The sequence below is a fragment of the Chiloscyllium plagiosum genome, unplaced genomic scaffold, assembly GCF_037043375.1.
Source record: "Chiloscyllium plagiosum isolate Xiang-an unplaced genomic scaffold, Cpla_swu_hap1 HiC_scaffold_13, whole genome shotgun sequence".
Classification (NCBI taxonomy): domain Eukaryota; kingdom Metazoa; phylum Chordata; class Chondrichthyes; order Orectolobiformes; family Hemiscylliidae; genus Chiloscyllium; species Chiloscyllium plagiosum.
Genome location: NW_028270151.1, coordinates 96,793,108 through 96,810,254, shown reverse-complemented (window position 1 = coordinate 96,810,254; position 17,147 = coordinate 96,793,108).

Below are 17,147 nucleotides of genomic sequence, written 5' to 3'. Positions count from 1 at the left end.
CCATTCCTCCGGATTTTTTACAATAGCCTAGTGTGGGGAACCTTATCGAACGCCTTGCTGAAATCCATATACACAACATCATCTCATCTACCTGCTTGGTCATCTTCTCAAAGAACTACATAATGTTTTTGAGGCACGACGTAACCTTCACAAAACTATGCTGACTATCCCTAATCAAATTATTCTTTTCTACATGATTATAAATCCTATCTCTTATAACCTTTTCCAACACTTACCAACAACTGAAGTGAATCTCACTGGTCTATAATAAATAGGATTGTCTCTACTCCCATTCTTGAACATGGGAACCACATTTGGTATTCTCCAGTCTTCTGGCACTATTCCTGTGAATAATGACGATTTAAAGATCAATGCCAAAGGCTCGGCAATCACACCAATAGCTTCCCAGAGGATCCTAGGATAAATCCCATTCGGTCCAGCGGACATATCTACTTTCACACTCTGCAGGATTTCTAATACCTCCTCCTTGTGAACCTCAATCACACCTAGTCCAGTAGCCTGTATCTCAGTATTCCCCTCGACAACATTGCCGTTTTCTAGACTGAATACTGTTGAAAAGTACACAACTTCCCAAAAATGTCACTGATTGGCCCTAATCTTACTCTCGTCATTTTTTTTTATCCCTTAAATACATATCGAAAGCCTTCGGTTAAACCCTGATCCTATCAGCCAAAAACGTCTCACGTCTCCTCCTGGCTCATTTGAGCTCTCTCTTTCAGTCTTTTCTGGCTACCTTGTAACCATCAAGCACCCTAAATGAGCCTTCGCATCTCATCCTAACATAAGCCTTCTTCTTCCTTTTGACCAGAGAATCTACTTCCTTCGTAAACCACGGCTCCTGCGCTCTACACCTTTCTTCCTGCCTGACAAATTCATACTTATCTAGGACACACAGTAGCATTTCCCTGAATTAGCTCCACATTTTTAATGTGCCTATGCACTGCAGCTTCCTTCACCATCCTATGCTTCCTAAATCCTGCCTAATCGCATCATAAATGTTGTTCCCCCCGCTGTAACTGTTGCGCAGTGGTATACACCTATCTATATATATCACAATAGTAAATGCAACAGAACTGTGATCTCTATCACCAAAGTGCTCACCTACTTCCCAGTCTAACACTTGGCCGGGCTCATTACCCATTACCGAATCTAATGTGGCATCGCGCCTTGTTGGCCTGTCTACATACTGTGTAAGGAACCCTTCCTGCACACAGTGGACAAAAACTGAACCAAATATAATAATCGTGCTATAGTGTTTTCTGCCAATATTTGGAAAGTTGAAGTCCCCCATGACAACTACCCTATCTCCATCACTCCTGTCGAAAATCATATTTTTATCCTTTCGTCTACATCTCTGGAACTATTCAGAGGCCTATAGAAAACTCCCAATAGCGTGACCTCTCCTTTCCTGTTTCTAACTTCAGCCCATATTACCTCAGTTGACGAGACCCAAACATCCTTTCTGCAACTGTAATACTGTCCTTGACCAACACAGCCACACGTCTCCCTCTTTTACCTTCTTCTGTATTCTTACTGAAATCCTGGAATCTGCAAAAACCATTACTCTCCCTGCTCTATTCATGTCTCCGAAATGGCCACAACATCGAATTCCCAGGTACCAACCCAGGCTGCAAGTTCGTCCACCTGATTCTGGATGCTCCTGGCATTGAAGTAGACACACTCCAAACCAAATTCCTGCTTGCTGGTGCCATCTTGCGCCTCTGAAACTTGACTCTGGACCTCTCTCCTCTCAATTTTTTCTGTACTTGAACTACAATTTTGGTTCCCATCCCCCTGCTGGATTAGTTTAAACACACCCTAATAGCCTTCGCGAATCCCCCCCCCCCCCCCCCGCCCCACCCACCCAAAGATATTGGTACCCCTCTGGTTCATATGAAGATCATCCTGCTTGTACAGGTCCCACCTACCCCAGAAACAGCCCCAATTATCAAAGAATCTAAAACCCTCCCTCCTGCACCATCCCTATAGACACGTGTTCAACTCCTCTCTCTCTCTCTTTCTCTATTCATTGCCCCACTAGCACCAGAGCAGGGACGGAATTTGAAAGAACGGGTGGAAGTGTATTATGACCGTTTCGTCCAAACGAATGGTTTCACGTTTGAGCTGCAGAAGGGCAGAGACGTGGAAGAGTTTATGATGTTAATGAAGTGCAAGTCGGCATCACGAGGTGAAGGATGTTACCATGGTAATGACGTGTCTGTTCAGACTCAAACAATTGTGACCGTTTCGTCCAAACGAATGGTTTCACGTTTGAGCTGCAGAAGGGCAGAGACGTGGAAGAGTTTATGATGTTAATGAAGTGCAAGTCGGCATCACGAGGTGAAGGATGTTACCATGGTAATGACGTGTCTGTTCAGACTCAAACAATTGCGAGGGAGAAATTTGAATCAGTGGCGAGGCATTTTCTCCTGTCACGTCGTCGATGATGCCTTCCAGCTCATCTCATCCACTTCCCTCAACGCCACTCCCAAAACCCATCCCTCCAAATATGACGAGGACAGACCTTCCTTCTTCATCACTTTAAAATCTAACAGTCTCTGTAGACATCATGTCATCCTCCGGTATTTCTGTCAGCTGCAAATGAACCCCAACAATTAAGATGGGTTTCTCTCCACACCCCTATCCATTTTCTATGAAGATCATTCCCTCTTCAACTCCCTTACAAAGTCCACGCTACCACAAAACCACCCACCCCTCCCAGCACCTTCTCATTCCAACACGGGATTTGCAAAACATCCACCCACACATCCGTCCTCAACTCCGTCAAAGGACCAAAAGGACCCTTGCATGTCCATCAGAGTTTTATCTGCATTTCCACGCATATCATTTATTGTATCAATTGCTCCCTTTGCTGTCTCCTCGACATTGAGGAGATCGGATGCCTAATTACAGACCGCTTCAGAAAACATCTCCGCGACACCCGCACCAAACAACACCACTGGCCCCTGGCTGGACAGTCAACTCTCCCTCCCACACAGCCAAGTTCATTCAGGTCCAGGGCTTCCGCCACTCTCATGAACTGTCCTATCTGTACATTTTCCATCCGACCTATCTGCTCCAGCCTGCGCTGCGACCTTTCATCATTAACCCCACCTCCATCAATCTATCACACTCTCAGCTACCTTGTCCCACCCCCATCCGCTTCCATTTGTCTCTGTACCCCCTCGGTTCACAAACCTCTTTCCTGATGAAATCTCGTGTCCAAAACATCGATTGTCCTGTTCATTCGTTGCTGCCTGCCCTGCTGCGCTTTTTCCAGGATCACACTTTCGATTCAGTGGAGAGGTAGTGGATTTTGAGTTAGGGATTGAAGTCAGAGGCCTCAGTTTTGCAATGATTGAATTGTAAGAAATGTCTGCTCCAACAGGACTGGATGTCAGACATGTCAGGACAGTGTTTGACCTGGAGGGAACAAGGAGGCGATCGTGTTCATATCCACCTGCTGACCTGCTCGTTCTCTGTGGTGGAAGTTGTGTGCATGAAAGATTCTGACAAAATTCTGGACGAATTCTTAGTGTCGAAAATCCCTTACCTTCAGACCATATTTTCAAACAGATTCTAGAGTCTTTTGAAAGACGGTTTCACACTCTCATTTTTGGATCTCATGAATTTCGCAGGATATTAGAAGGGGAAGATTTAGAAGTCAACCTCTCCACCATAATCTGATGAAGCCACGAATTTTATCCCAAATACAACTTGATCAGATTTCAAACATGAAAGGAAAAAGCTCTGGTAAAAGTGTGAGATACGTCGTTCACTTATTGTGCGTGTGGACTAGGTTTTTACCTGTCATCAGACTTACACACCTCAGTTGCAGTCATATTGAGGAATGATTGTGGAAATGTAGGGATTCGTTTCCCTGTCTGAGCTGATTTCCTATGGACACAATGATACCAGGAACAAGCCATTCACCTGCTCAGAGTGTGGGAAGGGATTCACTCTGTCTCTGACCTGCTGCGACACCTGCTCATTCAAAATGATGAGAAACGATTTCAGTGTATGAACTGTGGAAAACGTCCAGTGATTCGTCAACCGAACACCACGTTTATACTAAAGTGAAACCTTTCTCTCTCCGGACTTTGTAAAATGTTATCAAACCTCTGTGTGCTTCATCTCTGAGAAATATGCTCACATAAATACGAGTTCATTAAGATATATAGAGACCTGACGTCTGACCCACGTGCTCACCCGGAATAGAGACCTCTCCAATTCCAAATCTGTGGGACCCTGCTGCAAAGTCCGAGCGACCGGATGGCTCATCACCTTTCTTGCAATATTAACAGGTCTTTTTAAATGCCATGACTGCGGGAAGTGCTGCACAGGTTCCTGAATACTTACGTGTGCTCAACGTGTTCACACTGAATAAATACAGTAATCATTATAAACTTTCCTGGGGACAGTTCATCATGAACGTCATCACATTGTGGAGAGACCTATCAAATATGTAGCCTGTGGGATGTGCTTTCTAGTCTCTGTAGAACTGATTTCCATTCGATATTTTCGAATTGTGAGAGACGTTTCAAGGAACCCACTTCAGGAATAGGTTCAAGCGATCATCTCAACATCAGTATACTATCTGGTTTGCAGTTGGCAGCAAGCATTTACCTGCTAGTTGTGAGCAAAACAGTTAGGTCACTCATCGACCCTGTTGAGAGAATAGAGGATCCCAATGAGGGAAGGAATTCACTCACTCACTCACTGAGGCAGCGTAGTGTTTACAAATCTCAACAGCAATTGGACGTTGTTGTTCTTCACATTCATTCCTGGAATCAAAGTTGGAATATTCTCGATAACAATCAAATAAATCAGCTTTGTGTTAAATGCTTTGAGTAGGTAATGAGCAAGTTAGACGAAGTCAAGCCTGTAGAGGTGGCCAGCATGAATTTCCACAGACATATGTCAAGATGCAATACGGCAAACTGCTAAAGAAGAGGACATGGATTGAGTTTTGGCTGATTGGCAGAAGGTAGACAGTTGGGTAAAGGGGTCTTCTCCAGGATGGCAGCCCGTGACTAGTGGAGGTCAACAGGAGTCAGTGTTGGCAACACAGCTATTCACATTATGTATGAAGGATCCATTCAAAGGAATTGAGGGTGTTGTTGCCCCATTTGAAGAAGACACAATGAAAGATGGAAGTGCAGATCTTATTGATGAAGCGGGCATGTTGCAGAATGACATTAACAAACTGAGTGCTTTGAAAAAATAGTTGCAGTTGTGATACTTTGTGGAAAAGTGTGTGGTCATATGTTTGGTGGTAAGAGTAGAGGCACAAACAATTTTCTGAAAGCAGAAAGAATTCAAAGTTCAGTTTTCTCTTATGTTTAACATGCAGTTTCAGTTGGTGTTTAGGAAGGCAAATACAATTCAGGAGTTCAGTTCAAGCGAATAGGAAAGCACGGGCAGAGGTTTACACCTCAGTCAATAGGAGGCTCTGGACAGATAAATTTGGAACATTAGGAGCAGGTCTAGGCCCTATATCTAAGTGATTATAAGTTTAGAGTGGTGGATGGGAGGTTTATAATGGCTGACTCAGTGGTGAGTACTAATGTCTTGCGGTCTCAGCGATGTTGGTTCAATATCAACTTTGGACGACTGTGTATTTGGAGTTTGCAGATTCGTCCTTAGACGAAAGATGTGTACCTGACGTTCTTTGGTCATGGGAAATGAAGAGTTACAGGAATTGTGTAGACATGTGAGTTTGGGTGTGATTCCCTTCGCAGGATTAGTGAGGGCTTCTTGGTCCGAATGGCCGGGTTCCACATTGTTGGTTTTCCGTTAGAACAATGTTGATTGCTGAGATTTACGCCTTGTCATAAGACTTTTTTTTTTAAAAAAAGGGGACAGCTTCCATATAAACACATGGTTTCAAGTGAATCTCTTGAATGTTATAAAGAGTGGAGGGGCATTCTGAAGGAGGACATTATAAAGGTCAATCGAGGATCTGAGATGTCATCAGAACATAAATTTAAGTATAGTCTAAAGAGAATCTACAAGTAATTAAGAACTTGAGACCAAATAGGACCACTTTAAGACGAAAGTGCTCACCTTTGTCTTGAATCTCAGCAGATGAAGAGACATATAATGTTCACTTCGCGTCAGTTTACACCATGGAGAACGACATAACGGGTACAACTAAATATTGATGTTTTCAAAGTAGTTCACATTGAAAAGTGGAAGGGTTGTATGACCTGGAAAATATAAATCTGATCTCCTGTATCCCGGAAACTTGTGGGAAGTTAGGTAAAAATAACTTTGGGACTTTCGTAGAAATATTTTTATCATCTATTATGACGAGTGGGGCACCGAATGACCCGGGGATGCCTCATGTGCCTTTGTTTAGAAAGGAGTTCCCGGAGAAGCCTGGGAGCGATAGACGTTTGTGTCTGATAAAGGTCGGGGGTAAGTTGTTTGGTGCAATTCTAAACGATAGGATTTATATGAATGAATTAATCGGGATAATCAGCATGGTCTTGTACAAAATTGATTGAGTTTTTTGAGGGGGTAACCAAGAAGATCAATGAGGACAAAGTAACAGACTTTGGTCACTTGGACTTTAATAAAAGGTTTTACACGGTTCCACATGGTTGACTAATTCATAAAGTTAGATCACATTGAGTTAAATGTAAGTTTTCCACTTAGATATAAAATTAGTTTAATAGCAGGATGCTGAGAATGGTGGTGCAGGGTCGTTTGTAGACTGGAGGACTATTACCAAATGTGACTCATGGGCTGAGCGCACATTCATTTTTTTTACATTTAAATAAATGATTTAGGTGGCAAGATAGAAGTAAGTTTGCAAAATTGGTAGTAGAAGGTTGTGAAGCGATTTTCTCGTCAGGTCAGTTTCTCTCTGGCCTCCAATTTAGAAAGCATGTGGGAGAGGAGTGTAGAAGGGCCATTTGTCCATCGTGAAGCGCACGATATCAGGCATCCAACTATTCTCGTCCCGGTTTGCAGCAATTAGATTCTCCCTGCGATCTCAAATGACATAACAATGGTACTGAAGGTTGACCTGGTCACACGCTTGAAACCCCTTTGGGGAACGTTTTCTCATGTTCACATACAAATGCACATTCCCCGACAGTGATAGAGTCGTCAGGATTCTCCCCACTCCATGTGCTTTACGTCTGCAAGTTTCCCTGGAGAAAGGCGGCTTTAAGTGGAATACAAGGCACTTCGCCAGAAATTGTGCATCGTTGTGGTGAGCCGCGATATGAAATGGATACTGAGCTGAAATAGTCGAACACGCTTCTCATGTGCAACTTTCAATAACAGAAACCCCTCCACAACAAGCCCTCAGGCTCCTGGGACCTAAGAGCATAGCGCCCAGCAGACATTCCTCACAAAAAACAACGGACCCACGGCAAAATCTAAGCACTTTCTCGTCTCATCTTGTTCTATATCTGCCTCTGTCACACCTCCACTTTCCCCTGAACGTCCATTCCCGATGTCAATGAGCTGTTTGATATAAACACAGGCACATCGAGAAAGTAACCTTTATCTAAAAAGCAGAGCCAGGGAATGTAAGCTGCAAGGGCTTGCTCTCGGCTGGTTAATGAGACATCACGGTCTCATCATCTTGATTATCATATAGACTGATTCCACAAATATGCACCGTAATAGTTATTACCAATTGAAATGTGCCAATGAATACCGTGACTGTCAGAAATATCATGGGAGAGTAGCTTCGACCTCTTCCTCGCCGAGGGACATTTTGCAAAGAATGTCCTGTTACTTCACAAAGTAACAGCTGGTTATGGAAGTGTTTAGCACAAAAATGCCCTTTGGCCCACTAAGTCTGCACCAGTCCAACACAATCCCCTGAACTGTTCTTATCTCATTTGGCGTCACTTGGTTCAGAGGGGCAAACGTATTCAGTAATGGAAGTGTACAACTAAATGGGTCTTACCTGCTCTGGAGTTTTCTGCCTTTTCCATCCTGACAGGCGGTTGGTTGCAGATTACTAACGTTCCTTGCCTGAGGTATACGCATTTCACCTTATCCTGCTATTTGAAATTCAAACAAGAAAGCAGAGAATAAGCACTCTTCAAGTTCACTCTCGGCTTTCAATTACAGTCAGAAAATGCTTAACTGCATGAGGAATCCGCAGTGGATTTAACGCCCATCGCGTCAACCACTTGGCCAGAACTGCAGAAGCGTGCTACTAAACTTGTTTCAAGTTTATTTGTTTGAATTCAATCACCACAGTTTCGATAGGGTTAAACGTCAGGACATGTTTGGACTGTGTAAACAATCTCGATGGTTGAATTGGTCATTCAGTTAAAAAAGAAAGGGAGAGATTGCAGGAGAAACTGAACAGATCTGGCAGCATCTGGGGAGAGACAAACAGAGATAACGATTCGGAGCTTCTCCAGGAGCTTCTCAGAACTCACTGCTGCCTCACAGCGCCAGAGACCTGGGTTCAATTCCTGCCTCAGGCGACTGACTGTGTGGAGTTTGCACGTTCTCCCCGTGTCTGCGTGGGTTTCCTCCGGGTGCTCCGGTTTCCTCCCACAGTCCAAAGATGTGCAGGTCAGGTGAATTGGCCATGCTAAATTGCCCATAGTGTTAGGTAAGGGGTAAATGTAGGGGTATGGGTGGGTTGCGCTTCGGCGGGGCGGTGTGGACTTGTTGGGCTGAAGGGCCTGTTTCCACACTGTAAGTAATCTAATCTAATCTAATCTAATCAAAACTCCATTTTCTCTCACAGGTAACGTCATAACTGCTGAGTTCCTTGAGCAGTTTCTGTTTTTGTTTGAGAGTCCGAGTGTCCACAACCCTTCACGAGCCATTCAACAATACAGAAACGCATTTGTGTTTCCTCACTGGATTTGTTTTCCGTTTGGGTACACATTACTGACCCTATTAAAAACCAGAAAGTGCACAGCAAAAGAGTCGGATGGATAAGAACAGAGACCGCTCCATGCGTGGGTACACCCTCTCGGTTAACAGCCAAACGAGAGGACTAATTGCACCACAGAGGCTTGGGAGTCCCTTGTCGTCGGCCCCTTGCAGGATCTCCTAAAGCAGGCTGTTAGTGAATTCAAGCTTTTGCCTGCCCTTCGCAAAATGAAAATTGTCTTCACTTTGTTTGACGTTTCCAAAATTAATCCTGGAGCATTCATTGTGGACAATGGGAACAGTTTGATCTCACACTTTGCAGACAAATACATGTCACTGGGAACCAGCTCTCCTAAAACCGGAACATTCTCCCTTCGAACCTTATGCGGAATATTTTTCTGACCTCGGTAAAAACCCGTAACTGTGCGGACAAAAAAATAACAGATTGTGTGAGAACAGCTGTCGCTCTGTTCCTGGGTCGTGGGAGAACAGCAACCTGTCAGTGAAGAGCCGAACGCACTGACTAACATCGGGACAGCGACTGATGATACAATGGCTTCAATGATCCGTGAATGCAAACTGCAGCCTGCTCCTCCCATATTGACAATCGTCCTTAATTATTATGACTTTTCCGAAATAAATCCTGGGCAATTCACGGGGAAGACATGGGAATAGTCTGATCCCACCCTTTACAGACACACGCATGACACTGGAAATCAGTTTTCCTCCGACAGAGATCATTGCTCATCAGGGCAGTTTGTTCAAACAGAGATCAGAAAAGGAAACTCAGAACTGGCACTGGAGACAGCAGTGAGATTCTGTTTTACTTTAAAAGTTTGCTCTGCTCTGCTTTATATCCAGAATGGTGAACGACCGGAGATCCCAATCTCAGGGGAAGGGGTTACCCACTTAAGAAATAAATGAGGAGGATGTTCTCACATTCAAAGGGTAGCAAGTATGTAGAAGCTGGGTGTGTGAAATAAGGGAGCTGGGGAGTGGAAGTCAGATTACCCATGATTACTTCATCCTTCATCTGTCTTCGTCATTTTTACGGTTTATTTCGCATTTTGGTTCCCGTGAGTGCCCTTATAAACTGTACCCACTGGTGACTTATTTCCCTGGTTGTTCTTCATCACGACTCGAAAGAATTCAAAATTCTTTTCTCCTTGATTTCGGTGATATCTATTGTTGCAAAATATTTCTGGAGGATTCACTAAACAACACAACCAGCTGTTCCGAGTAGCAATGCACAGCGATGACGAGGACAACGGATTCGACTGGGACATCACAAAAATATTAGGGCCAGCTAAACAGAGTGCAGCCAGAGAATTTCTAGAATGACGAGACTCATCCAATGACTCCATCAAAAAACATGTTGATCTGCACCCAACATACTGGGACATGCAAAGAACGACAAGTACCAGCAACTGAAAGCAGTCGGAAATAAATCAAACCAATTCGAAACGCTTCAGGACAGCAGTGTTTCACACGAGTTTCATCTGCCTTGAGGATATCACCGAGAAACGGGAGGAAACGGCCGCCAACCAACTTCCCGAAACCACCGAACATCCCCACACCATCTGCACCCTTCACCGGAACTGCAGATCTTTACACAAACCTTGAAACCCTGAAACAGTCAGAGTCGCCCCAGCAGGAAAATGAACCCTGGCCTCTCACGTGACAACTGAGGTTACCAAACGCCACACGGTGGATGTCCGAGCTAACTGAGCCTGCAAGCTACTTGTGCATGCTCTTGTCAATAACATCTGCTTGATTATCCTCATCTCATTTTCCATCATTTAACATTGTATGCCTTAAGCATTACAAATTCACAGTTAAATATCTCTGGAGATTATCAGAATTTCTGCCACTCTGACATATACAGACAGTGATGTCCAGATTCCAACCACTCCCTAGCTGATAAAGTTTTTATAATGTAGAGCTACTCGACCATTTATGACTCTTATCTTAAATTTATGCTTGATTGATCCATCCAGCATCGAGAAAAGTTTCGTTCAGTGTACCCAATCCATGCCCCTCATTATTTCCTACATCTCAATACTGTCTCCTCTCAATCTCTCCTGCTCTCACAAAAGCAAGGCCAGTCTGTCTAAACTCTTTCATAGCTGAAGTTCTTCACTCCAGACAATATATTGGCAAATCACTTCCGCACCGTTTCCACAGCTGTCATATCGCTTCTTTTATGTGAATTGCAGCATTGTACATAGCACTCTAGCGAGAGACGAATAAAGACTTGAAATAAATGTGGGAATTCGCAAACATTGGTCTTTTCCAATAAAGTCTCTTTTCTTCGATACTGTTCTGTGTATTTTTCATGAACCCAGTGCTCAAATGAACTCTGGTCCATGCAAATTAAACACTTTACATGAGGATTGATAACCCAACCACATTATCTGATTGCATTAAGGCTTAAAGTTCCTCATGGTGGTATTCGGGCATGTTCATCTAACAAGAGTGACAGCTGCAGCACTAACTTAACGGTGTCAATGTGAAAGTGAATGTTAGTTTGTGCAATGCCCCAGTGACATGGGAGGAGGGATGGAAATGAAGAATAGTGATTGGGAAAGGGAGAAACTTCTCCGATATTGGGTGCAGATAAAGTTTGAAGCAAAAAAAATCATCACCTTCGAGAGCATATTAACCTTAAAAATTGATTGTTTCCTTTCTGCGTTTGTTTTGCAAGGGTTATGTGGAGAAACATGGAACAAATGCGCATTACTGATACTCGGATTTGAATGAAGGTTTCTGCGGCCACAATGCAGTGGACGAGCCACTATACGATCACATGATTAAATAACCAACAGTAAAAGCAATAAATGCCATGTCCGAGGTTGGCGAGGAATAGCACCACATGCATAAGAGGATAACCTAATGAGATTGGGTTGTATCGTCATCTTCGATCTCCTCAGTGGCTGTGGAGATTCCATCATTGAGAATGTTGAAGACTGAGTTCGATAGATTTCAAGAAAAGATTAAATGTACAGACGTAGCACACAAATTGTTGAAATGTCGGTTTCAATAACAACGAAGTTTCACATCGTTACTTTACCAGTGCCTCGAGACAAGGTAGCAACTAAGGTTGCACACTTCAATCACACCGGTTTCCAGGTCTGTAATCAGAGAAATTTAGTGACGCAATGGCGAAGATCCGATCGGAAATTGAGAGTGGAATGAACGCGTGAATTTCTCCTCTTTCTGCCAGTGACCAAGTCCGTAAGCATGCAGTCCTTCTATGAAGGCAGAGAGGCGCATGAAACGCCCAGGGAGGAGCTCCAAACTAGGCCGGCGCAACTTCTGTTGACGTGGAATACGGAGCTGTGGGAGACGAGGCTGGGAGATCTAACCTCTTCTGGATGCACTTTAATTGACATGGCGCAGGAAACTTTGGGTTGATGGAACGTATCCTGAGCGATTTTACTCTGAACTGAAATAGTTTTTGGTAGCATACATTTTTTGTGGATTGAGGGAGGATTTGTCCCAGGGAATTGTCACAATTATAAATAAACATTTTGCAAAGACTGAACTCGTCGTGGAGTATCTGTGCATTGTGAAATGGGCGAAATATCAGTGCAGTCTGACATTTCTCATATTCTGACTCTGCAGTCAGTTAATTTTCTGGAAGGAATTTTAAAAATCTTTTATGTGTTATTCAACTCCCTGCTAGCTTGTTCTGGTCTGGTCATTGATGTAACATAAACAACCGAAAATTAATATGATGTTGGGATTCGGTTCGAGGTTCCCTCGAATTACGGAAGAACAATGGGAGAGCAGAGGTGAAATTTTTCAGAACAGCAGTGATCAAATTGAATGAATGGGCAGACATAGGGTGAAAGGAAGCTTCATAGGCATAAATGTCTTTTCTTTGCCAATGAAACTACCTGCGTCACAAAGTGTCTCACCTGGACTGACAGGAATGGAGTTTATAAGTCCTTCTCCATAGAGTGAGGCGGGGAGAATGTAAATACAGCAATCTCCAAAAAAAAACAGAAATATTTGTTCTTTTCTGAACCTCAGTCTCGGACTGACTAAGATGACCTTTGGAAAATTAATTTGCACCATGTCAGAAGAGGACTTACAGATTCGACCACGGAAACCAAATTACATATCAAGATAAAGTCATACCACTTTATTCGCTACATCCCCCCTTTTGATATATGATCCTCACTGTGTGTTAATTGGCATGGAATGGGAATAATGATCGCGTTGACAGGGTTTACCAATGGGGCCACACCACACCCATTCCCTCATTCTGCACCCTGCCATTGTCTATTCACGCTTGTCCCCGGCGTGGCCAGCAACTCGACCTCCCATAAGTCTGCTTTGGATTACAAATATTCGACATACACATGTCAACTGATCACGTGGCGGCTGCCGGGCTGCCGTCCTTCCCGCTGAGTTTGCATTCGCATTGCTTTGAGAAAGGGAATCGTACTTTTTCGTGTGGGCTTCATATTTACAGACAGCGAATGTTTTAGGCGGTAGGACCTCTTCCAGGAGGTCAGAAGTCAGGCCACGGTGTATTTTGGGCTTTCCAGAGTAGGTCAAGAAGCCCCTGTGTTTCCACAGAATTCCACAATTATGTACAACCCCGTATGCATATCTGCTGTCGGTGTAAATATTCACTATCCTTCACATCAGCCAATTTATATGCCTCAGTCAAGGCAATCAGCTCCACTGCTTTGACTACCTCATGAGTAGTTACGACAGCATACCAAACACAATTCTGGCCTATCCATTTGCTCCTGAATGCTGACCCATTCCCCCCAAAATAACGCCATATCCTGATTCTGTGTTTGTGAATCCTGCACGTCTGGTCTTGATTTGCAAATTTTATTAGTTACAGGACACAGTCCTGTGAGTCTCTGTCTCCTTCTGTGGGGAGAAGGCTAGCAGCATTACGGACGTTACATCTCGTTATTGTAATGTTAGGCATTTCCAATAGCACAGTATTGTTTCTGAGCCAATGTGCTGCCGACATGTGTGCTGTGTTTTGCTCGGAAACCAGTAAGGATGCATGTGGGACCAGGAGGGTTAATTATCCAAAGCCGACTGTGTCCCTGGACGCTACAACAAACTTTTTCAGCTGCAGCCACGGCTCGCAGGCATGCAGGCAATCCTGCCGCTACGGGGTCTACGTTTAGCCAAAATGTTGGCTACATGCCTCAATTTTCCCACATTATCCTGCATCAGCACAGATGTCATGCATCTACTGTTTGTACCAAAGGCTTGTTTGGATTCGGAATCCCCAGTGTAGGTATGGTTTGGAGCGCGATTTTCAATTCAACTGGTACGGTCTCTGGTTCTGCAACTCTTGGCATTGGAAATTTCATTTAGGGGGCCTCAAGAATTGTATAATGTGGGATAAAAATTCTACAGTAGGAGTGCATGACCAAAAAGAACAGCAATTGTTTCTTCGTGTGAGGCTTTGGAATTTGCTGGATTGCTTGATCTTTGTTGTGACCAATGGCCTTCCCTTGTTCAGACAAGAAGTGACCTAAGAACTTCACCTGTTGTTGCACAATTTGTAATTTTGCGAAACTAGCTTTGTGCCCATTCCTGGCTATATGGCAGAGCAACGCAAGCGTATCTTTCTCACATTGTTCCTCTGTTGGTGCTGCTGTTAAGCATTCGTCTACATACTGCAGACGCGCTGACCCCGGGGTTAAAACAAGAATCTCCAGACTCCAGCATCTAGCACCATTAATTATGGCGGGGGACTCACAGTCATCTTGACAAAGTTGCTTGAATGTATATGATTTGCCTTTGAGTGGAAAAGTGAACCAGAAGTGACTTTCTGGGTGTACTGGTACACTAAAGAAGACATTTGCTAAATCCATAGCAGAGACCCATTTACTGTCCGGTGGAATTTGAGCTAATATAGTACAAGGATTAGGAACATTTGGGGCGGGCGGAACAACAGCATAGTTGACTACCTGCAGGTCTTGAACAAAGCTCCGTTTCCCTGATTCACCTGGAATGTTTGCCTTTTTGACCGGAATAATGGGGCTCTCAACAGTGATTATCCACAGGGAAATATCCCTCAAGCCTTCAGAAGGGATGCAAAGTAGTATCCTTTGAGAGCCTCGGGTTTTAACGAGTCTTGTGTTCTGCATGGACGATACTCAGATTTCGGAGCTATTCTTATGGGGTTCACAACTTCGTATGAACCCCACATCACGTTTGCCTTTTGCCCTGCACTCAGTAGGGACCCTTCTTAATCTTGGGTCCGAGACATCTACCATAGCTAATCGCCAGGCTCCCCTCTTGTCGGGGTTTACCTGGACTGCTCTATCTGCCTGAGTTCGCCAATTTAGTTTCTTCATATCTGTCCTTATATCTGTATTGAATCAGATACGAACATCGTCGCTGAAGACACAATCTTTTGTTTTTTGTGTGCCTGCTGTACCCATCGTCTCAAATCCTGCCACCTCTCGCTGGATGCCTTCGCCAATGGTACGTGAGGAAAGTTGCCTTCCACATCAAAAGGATAGGGTCTACTTGCCGTAAAAGATACTTTGGATAAGTTTACACTGACTGCACATCTGTGACCATTCCAATAAACCTCGCACAATACTAACTGATCTGGTTTAATCAATCTCCTCAAACGATCTTTCTTATATGATTTGTAAGGGCCATCACGGTGTATGTGTGCTGTGCAGTGCTGCATAACCCCAGCAAGGAAATCTGTGTTAATGGAATTAACATGGTTACTTGATTGCTGGGCGAGTGAATCGCTTACTGAACGTTTGGTTCTCTGGCTTAATCGCCACTCATAGACATGCATCTTGGTCGTGAGTCGTAATTTACAGCTTGCACTGGTCAATCTTCTTTTCGTATTACCTGCAAGCCTGTCAGGGTACTGCACAACCCGACCCTAATCTCACAATTTGATCGCGAGCCATCTGATTTAAAGGACATATTTCCGACAATAGGAATGAGAATTGGAATGCTTCATTACTGGTTCCGCACACTAGTGGTGCGGTTAAGCTCTCTCGTATCACGACTCCTGATGCATCCACTGCATCGACTTTCTCAACTGTGTTTATTTAAGGACAGAGTATGTTGCTCCTGTATCTACCAAAAAGGAAACTAGCTCACCTTCCACAAATAATACATTTTCCCTTGATGCTAGAATTTGCTTCTTCTTATCAACACCTCAAGTTCAGGGACCTGAAACATTCGAGTTACTTTCCAGATACGGAGTTTTTTTTCTCATTCCTTGACTGTTGATATGGTAGTTTACTGGCCTTGTAAGTCTGCTATTATTTCGGCTTAACTTTACATTTATTTTCAGTCTGTCTGCAACACTTGCCTCTTCAAAGTTAGGTACTTACTTATTTGTTTCCCTGTGCTATTATTGGTTTCAAAATAAATGTTGATTTTCCATTACAATGAACGTCACATTATTTTACAGGTCGCGGCAACAGCCAGGGCCGAAGTGCCTGTACTGCATTGTAACGTTCTATGTTGTAAGTTACATTTCCTGTTGGTTTCCGATATCTCTCTTTACTGTGGAAGCTTCTCGTCACATCTTCCAGAGATTTGTCTGCACTTCATTTAATCGAGGCAACTGTATTTCCTGCTCAGAATGTGAACTTTCTCCAATAGAGAGAGGAAAATAATGTCGGTGACAAAGCTGAGATCACTTACGTTCTGTCCAGAATCAACAAAAACTATCCCGATCTTCCAGTCTCCTGTACTTCAACATTACAATGTGTTCCCACCCTTCTGGGTCTCTGCCTGTATTCCTGATGAAGGGCTGTTGCCCGAAACGTCGATTTTACTGCCCTCGGATGCTGCCTGAACTGCTGTGCTTTTCCAGCCCCACTCTAATCGAGACACTGTGTTCCCAGGCAATCATTTCAGTTTCTGGTCTGCTGCTGTGCTCTTCAAGACACAACACAAGCTGGAAGACCGGCAACTAATTTTCTACCAACAGACCATGCAAACATTAGGACCCAACATCGAGTTCAATCATTTTAGAAACCGTCCGCCCTGTTCCGCATTCTTCGTCCACCCGCCCTTCCCATCAGTTCCGAAGACGGATCAGTGGACTCGAAACGTTAACTTTCCTTTCTCATCAGAGATGGACAAGATCTGCTGATTTTGTTCAGGCCTTTTGGCTTTCCTTCGGAGAACTTTGCTTTTCCGTTGTAATCGCCAGACTGCTGGAAGCGTCTGATTGCAGGAGGAGAATTTCACTGGAGATGAAAAGAATGGCAAGGGCTGGATCTCTCCCATTG